This window comes from Spermophilus citellus (genome assembly GCF_964194105.1).
Source record: "Spermophilus citellus genome assembly, chromosome: 11".
Lineage (NCBI taxonomy): Eukaryota > Metazoa > Chordata > Mammalia > Rodentia > Sciuridae > Spermophilus > Spermophilus citellus.
This window is the reverse complement of record NC_138192.1, coordinates 54,856,556-54,863,762: the sequence shown is the minus strand read 5'-3', so window position 1 is coordinate 54,863,762 and position 7,207 is coordinate 54,856,556. Positions and strand designations below refer to the sequence as shown.

General features: G+C 39.5%; 1 pseudogene across 1 annotated transcript; it reads left to right on the top strand.

Moving 5' to 3' along the window:
* The first annotated feature begins 698 nt into the window (after positions 1 to 698).
* On the top strand, positions 699 to 1,278 carry LOC308630724 (zinc finger protein 740-like; annotated as a pseudogene). The gene has a single exon. The product of its transcript is annotated as a zinc finger protein 740-like (transcript).
* The last annotated feature ends 5,929 nt before the right edge of the window (positions 1,279 to 7,207 follow it).

The window sequence follows — 7,207 nt, the reverse complement described above, 5'->3', positions numbered from 1 at the left end:
ACAAATTTCAGAAGTTTTTAGAAGCAGTAAAAATGATACATTTATAAAGAGTCATAAGGGTAAAAATGTCCATCACACATTCAAGGTAAATAAAAGCAATGCACAAACTGGAGAAGTCCAGGATAAATCGATAGATATGGCTGAACAGCAAGATTTGGGCATTTACCTCAAACAGACTTGAATTCATTAGTCTGAAACCAAATGATTCAAATAGTTATGGTCAGGACTAAGATAGGTGATATCTTATATTTCTAGATTCTGAAGTAACATTTACCCTTATCTCTTAAACCCAACATAATTTCTTTCTTATTGATTACTCAATAATCATTTGTTAAAAGGAAAATTTTTAGCTTTAGTTTGCTTAGTAAGCCATAATTAGAAAAACCTGCTTTCAAAAGTTATGGAAGAATAAATTAAGATGTCCTCTGAATAATTGAATGCTGCATAAATGCAAAATATTCCTACCATTAACTACAGTATCATACAACAGCCCTACTGTACATCCCACCAGCCAGTCTGCCTATCAGTTCACCAAGCTTCATTTGGCAGACATAGGCAGTTCAATATGGAAGCAGGACTGAAAGGACATGAAGAAGCCATTACTGTGATTTAGTGACAGTTCCCCAAAAGGCAGCGTCTTCAGGAAAGCTGGATCAAGGAACGCCTGAACTTTTGGGTTGCATGAATGAAAAGTCAGCATGGCTCAGGAACATCTCCTGACTTGTGAAGGCTTAGCAGGCGTTGAGTTTGGTTCCCACTGCAGCCAGCAAGAAGATGATGCTGAGCCAGACTGCAAGCAAGCAGGCCGAGAATGGTGAGCAGGCAGGTAGCCCTGATGTGCTGAGGTGCTCGAATCAAGGCCACCGAAAAGACAGTGATAAGTCCCAGAACTGGAAAGATGAAGACAGCTTGGCTGAAGCTTCTCACTCAAAACAGATAAAAAGGTGGTGGTAGTGGAACAAGATGGTTATTTTCAAGTAAAGATTCCCCAAAATTTTATTGGTGAACATTGCTTTGGAGCATTTAGGAGCAGTTACCACCTCAAGAGGCACATCCTTATTCACACTGGTGAGAAACCATTTGAGTGTGATATTATGTGATATGTGATCCATTCAGAAGTACCACCTGGAACACCACAAGTGTGTACACAGTGGCAAAAAACCTTACCAGTATGAACGGTGTCCTCAGTGTTTTTCTCGGACAGATGCATTACTCAGACACAAACGGATATGCTAAGGGTGCCAGTAGAAGACTTCTAATGGGCAGTTTTCTCTTTAGGCGCAAGGGATCCTGGGTGGTGGGAGTGATCAGAAGAATCTACAGAAGAGTGCATACCCTCTGGTCTGATGGTCCCACCACCACCCCATCTGAACCTGTCCCCCTCCTCCCCCTCCTGGAGGAGTGGATCCAGGAGACAAGAAGAATGCACGGGGACATTTGGCTTCAGAGCCTCAGCTCTATAAGTAATCTGAGACTATGAGTATTTTGGGGAAGTTCCTACTGCATTCCTGAGTAGGGGAGCTAGTCCCTGGACCCTTGACTGAAGTCATAAGTGAGGACTCAAGGTACAGGACCAAGACTGAAGTGTGGCTCCCACAACCTTAGACTGCAGCTGGCAGCTAAAATGGAAAAGATTGAGGGGGATTTGTTTGTTGAGTGCTTGTTTTTGTTTCTCCAAAAGCAATTTCAGCAGGTAAACTACGGACACAGGTAATCTGGAGGCTTAAAGTCCTAGTCCAAAAGCAGGTACTGTGGCTAGTCCAGCCCCACCCAAAGATTGAGTTTTTAGTTACAGAGGATCCTCAGTGTTCCACAGTTCTGCACCTCACCTCCTCTTTGAAGGAGAATAGGATCAGGGATGGCAGCTGAGCTTACTCTGGCTTTTTTATACACTCTAGGGACAAAAGTAAAGACAATGGGAGGAGCAGACAAGGGCTGGGTCGAGGAAGAGAAGATAGTACTGCTTACCTCAAGAGCAAGAATGTGCCCATGGGTGTTGTAATGGCCCATGTTGCACCATATGTGATGGGATCAGCTCAAGTGCCTTCTGGAGGAAACCTGGGTGAGAGTGGTCCATGAGGCCCTTTCCTTCTTTCTGGGCAACTGGTCTTGTATATGGTTTATGGCTACCTCACTGTCATTGACTCCTAAAGCCAGACAGAGGTGTTGAGCAGGAGTCATGGATGTTAAAGTGGGTTCTCCCCTTGTGTCCTCTAAGGAACAACCCAAGGCTAGTCCAAAATTTGCTAACAGTGGTTAAGGAAACAGAGGAATTGGGGCCCTGACATGACTGTGGAGCAGGAGGAGCAGTTCTCGCTACCCAAGTCCTGTATTCAGGTAGAGGAGATAGGGTCCTGGCCTTGTGTTCTTTCCAAAGAACAAGAATTTGACTCTCTTCTTGATGGCCATTCCTACCCAACAAAGATGGGTAGAGAGGGATGCTGCAGAGGAAGGACTGCAGGAAGAAACCTAATTTAGGTTTCATTCTTAACCATACCTTCTTGATCCTTTCTGCTCCACCACTCTCCTCCTTCAAAAAAGTGATCAGATGAGTGTGTGGTATGTGAGTGCTCACATTTGTGTGCTTGGAGGAGATGGCATATTGTTGAGCCAAACCCTTTTGTCATCCACAACTTAAGGGAGGATGTGCATAAAATAGCCTACTGCTTGGGGCCCAACTAGGAGCTGAGGAACTTTTATTTAGGGAGCAAAAAGGCTCTGTTCAGCCTCCTCTGTTCCAGAGGAGATTTTTCAGACTGATTCAACAGGATGGTGGTTTGGATGTTTCTAACCCAAGTTAGGGCTTTTGGATGTGAATTTTCTAAGATGAAATAAAAACAAACAAAATTCTCCTTATGCAAACAGAAGGAACCTTATGGAAGGTTCTGGGATTTGGTTGACCCCATGTGGCCTGCAATGACCTTTGGGGTAGGGCACTGTCAGATGTAATCATGGAAACCAGGTGAACTTGAGCTCCAAGCTGACAATGGGGATCTGGGATGAACTTTCGGGAAGTATAGTTTCATTGCTCAGAAAATGTAGAAAATAAACAATGGCAGCAATCGCCTGGCTATTACCTATTCCGAGAAGGCTGGGGACAGGGGTCTTCCATATCCCTGAAGTAGGGGTATTTCAGGGAAAAAAGGAGACCTGGCACCCTTTAGCTTTTCGAGGACAGCATCTGAGATCTTTGGGGGGAGTCATTTCCCACCATGTGTTGCCCTAGCTTTAAGCTGACACTCCCATTTGATGTTCTCCAGAACCCAAATCTTGATCCTTCGATCCTCTCCGTGGTCCCTGAAAGGAAAGGGTCAGCCCCCTACCTATTACAGGCTCGGCTGAGGCTGGGATTTTTCTGTTATTTAAGTCTGGGAAGGTAGATACCTTGAGAAAGCTGTCCTTTTGAAATTGGGAGCTCTCTCCCTGACACTTAGAGCTGATCTTTTTGAGATGTGGAGAGAATCACACATGTGACCTGTGCTTCTTTATGTTCGAATGTGTGTGCTAGGTCAGAATGTGCCCCCACACACATACACACCCCTCAGATCTGGCCACCTGCCTGGGTGGGTGTAATTGAGGGAAATTCTGAGCAGTGCAGATAGCCATACCAGAACCATTCCTGCTGAGGCTGGGGAATGGTGATTAGTCCAGTTCACATGCTGATGTGGGACAATGGATGTGTGAAGAGATGAGCAAAGGAATGAAAGGAGTGAACACCCACAGGCCCAGAAGCCCCACTTCTACCTCTGGGAATCCATAGAATGGGGACCAATGACAAGGTTCCTGGGCCCAATACCCCACCCCTCTTTTGCAGGGTTGGGGCCAAACACTGGAAAGATGCCTTAGGTGTGTTTGGAGAGAGGGGAAATAGAGATAGAGCAGGCTTTCAGAGACCAGGATATGGAGTTGGAGGACCTAGGAAAGAGTAGTGGCAGTTCCTGGGTGAGTTCCTGCATCAAGCCACATCAGCCCTGCCCTTCTCATCTTTTCCATCCACCCCCAGCAGCCTCTGTTCATCACTTAGCTACTGATTGTGCCCCACAGCTTGACATTGGAGGGTTAAAAGAGTGGAGTCCCACCACAGCTTTCAGGTCTCTTCCCAGATGCTCTTTGCCTCTACTGTGGCCCTGGGGCTTTTATCTTCAACAATCCCCCTCCTATCCTTCTTCCTCTCCACCTTTTTTTTAATATACTTATTTTGCTTTGGAGGTGGGGACTATCAAATTAACAAGATCACTTTTAAATGGTAGTTTTTATAAGATGTTATATACTTATGTCTTTTTACCATTAAAGTGCAGTATATGTTCCTTCTTGGGGATATTCAAATAAAAATAATGGGGCTTTCTAAAAAAAAGAGAGAGAGACTAACAGATGGGCAACATATAAAAGCTGACATTTGGAAGATATTGGTTTTGCCCTTTGGCTCTCTGCCCTCAGTACCAGAGTGTGGCCCTTAAATCCATCTCCCCAAGAGACTGCAGGAAATACTTGTGTGGTCAAACTGGTTCCGCCATTGGTCTTATTCCAACCAAAGCTCATTAGTTTTACTTTTCCCTTTGGATTTGTGGGTTACAGTTGTATTTGTTGCATAATTGAAGGCACTAGCAGCTTGTATTTTTCTTATGCTTTGGCATTGAATCAGCAATGTATCCATTACATTTCCTTTATTAAGATTAAGTGGTGGTTTGCTATATGTCTTTAGAGTTGGTTGTCATTTTTAAACACTTAGTAATTATTCTAATTATAATAACATGCTAGCCATTCTATGTCTCTCATCAAGATAAATGAGAAATGAACTAGTACTCTAACTTCAATTTAAAAATCTAGACATGCACTGTTCAATAAAGTAGCCTCTGGAAACATACAGCTTTGAGCAGATAAAATATGACTTGTCCAAACTGAGATGTGCTATAAGTATAAAATACATACTGGATTTCAAAGATTTAGTATTTTAAAAAGAATATAAAATATCTCTATGATATTTTAAATGGATCACATACTGAAATGGTGTTTCAATTATATTGAGTAAAATAAAATGTATTCTTAAAATAATGCCAAGACTTTCATTTTAATTATCATACAGTGACTGGAAAATGTATAATCATGCATGTATTTTGAATTATATTCATACTGATATTTTTTGATCTAGATACTCAAGAGTCATTGGAAATTTTCATTCTTCATGACTAATTAGTCTTGATAATTTAATTTTATTTCTTTCTTATGAGTTTGTTTAAAACTTGTCTTATTTCTAGAGTTGATAAGAATATAAAGAATAAATTAAGTAAAATTAATTAATTAAAATGACCATTAATTGTGTTTAACTGGAACTGACATTGACCTTCTAAATGCTTTGGAAGCCCTTTCAACATCTGCACAAAGGAGTTTGTCATGTTAAGTGATATCAAGTGCTGAACCAGAAATGTTCTTGCTTAGGAGTTACCTCCTCTGTGAGTGATACATAATGATGCACTCCTTAATGTATGTGTTAGGTAATTGTCATAGCACTTCTTCTAAAGAACATCATAAACCAGAATGAGAAATTAGAACAGATCTGTCCTAGTGCCTGTGATTTATTCTCAAACTCAGCTTTCACCATGTATGTAAAGTAAGGAATACATGTATGGTGACCAATTAACCAGAGACATTTTTAAAAGCAGATAACTTTTATATTTGTGGCCAAAAAGAAAGGAAAATTATCTTAAGAAACCTAAAAGAAATAATGAAAAATCCTAGTGTAAACAAAAATTCAACAACCACACTCTCTGTACCACAAAGTTCATCCATTAAATTGAAAAGCAGGAGTTGTAACAAGACACTTAATTATAAGAAAAGAGCAATGCTCTGATCTAGAATACAATACAAGGCCATTATTAAATATCATTGAATATAATGGAAATATAAGGCTACAATTAGCCCACTTGTATAAAAGAAATAAAGTTTGCAAAAAGAAAGTGTGTGTGTGAGAGAGTGAGCTGATAAAAACTCAAAAGACAATAGTTAATTTAGGAAAATTGTTCTACATAGCCACCCTTAACTAAGAAAGTACACTTCAAAACTGTGACAGGATACTCAAGGAAAGGAGAAAATTATTTTTGTCCAAGATAAGATTCTAATAAGAAATCATTCCGTGTGTTTAATAAGACAAAGATAGTATGCTTTGAATAACTTAAAGATATTCATATTTTAAAAACAACTCACAAAGAAGGAAATGAAAAGGCAACTACAAACTGCTCAACCTTTATGTACAGAAACACTTTGTTTTATTCTATTTCAGTTCATCTTCAAGCTTCCCATTCATTGGACAGAAAAACCAAAGCACTGAATTTAGTTGACTTGGCCAAAATAGTAAATTGCCTATGAAAGAACCAGAACTACAAGCACATTAACTTCCAGGTCCCTTTTTACTAAATTCTGTTAATTTGCTATTGTTGGAACCATATAAATGGCCTTTAAGAGATTTAACATAAGAAATATTCTTAATAGAGCCTTTACTAGATAGATGGGCCTTGTTCAACTCATAAGGCGGATATAATCATATACTTTTTCAAAAATCAAAATGAGTTTGAGCTGTACATAATATTTTAAAGGTTTTTTTTCAATATGACATACACATTTTTCCCTTTCAGTAGTTAATCATTTTTTAATACACATTTTTTGCCACTCTAAAAATGCACCACCATTTTCTCAACCACTACCTTATCAATGACTATTGGGTATATACAGTTTTTCACTATCACAAACAATACTACTATCTGTTATTTGGCTTATATTTTCCAACTTGCAGAAGGATTTTAAGTATAGAGGTGAAATTTCTTAGTCAAAGATTATTATATTTCTTAGTGCTTTTGAGAGGTACTATAAAAATTACCCTCCAAATCACATAAACCAATTTATAGTCCCACTAGAAATAAATGAGAGGTCCTGTTTTCTCATACCCTCACCAGCCTTGAGTGTTATCAACTGCTTTAATCATCCTTGAGAGGAGTGGAAGAAAGTATCTCAATTTTCACTCCATTTGAATTTTGGTGAGAAATCAATGTTGAGAACTTTTCGTTTTCCCCTAAGGCTTATGTTTTTATTCTCCACACTCTCATTTAATTGGTCTCTCCTGATGCTGTCTGTAAAAAGAACAATCATCATAATAAAAATTTTTTCATCTAGAGATTCATAAGATATATTTAAAACACTTATACAGAGATTGGTA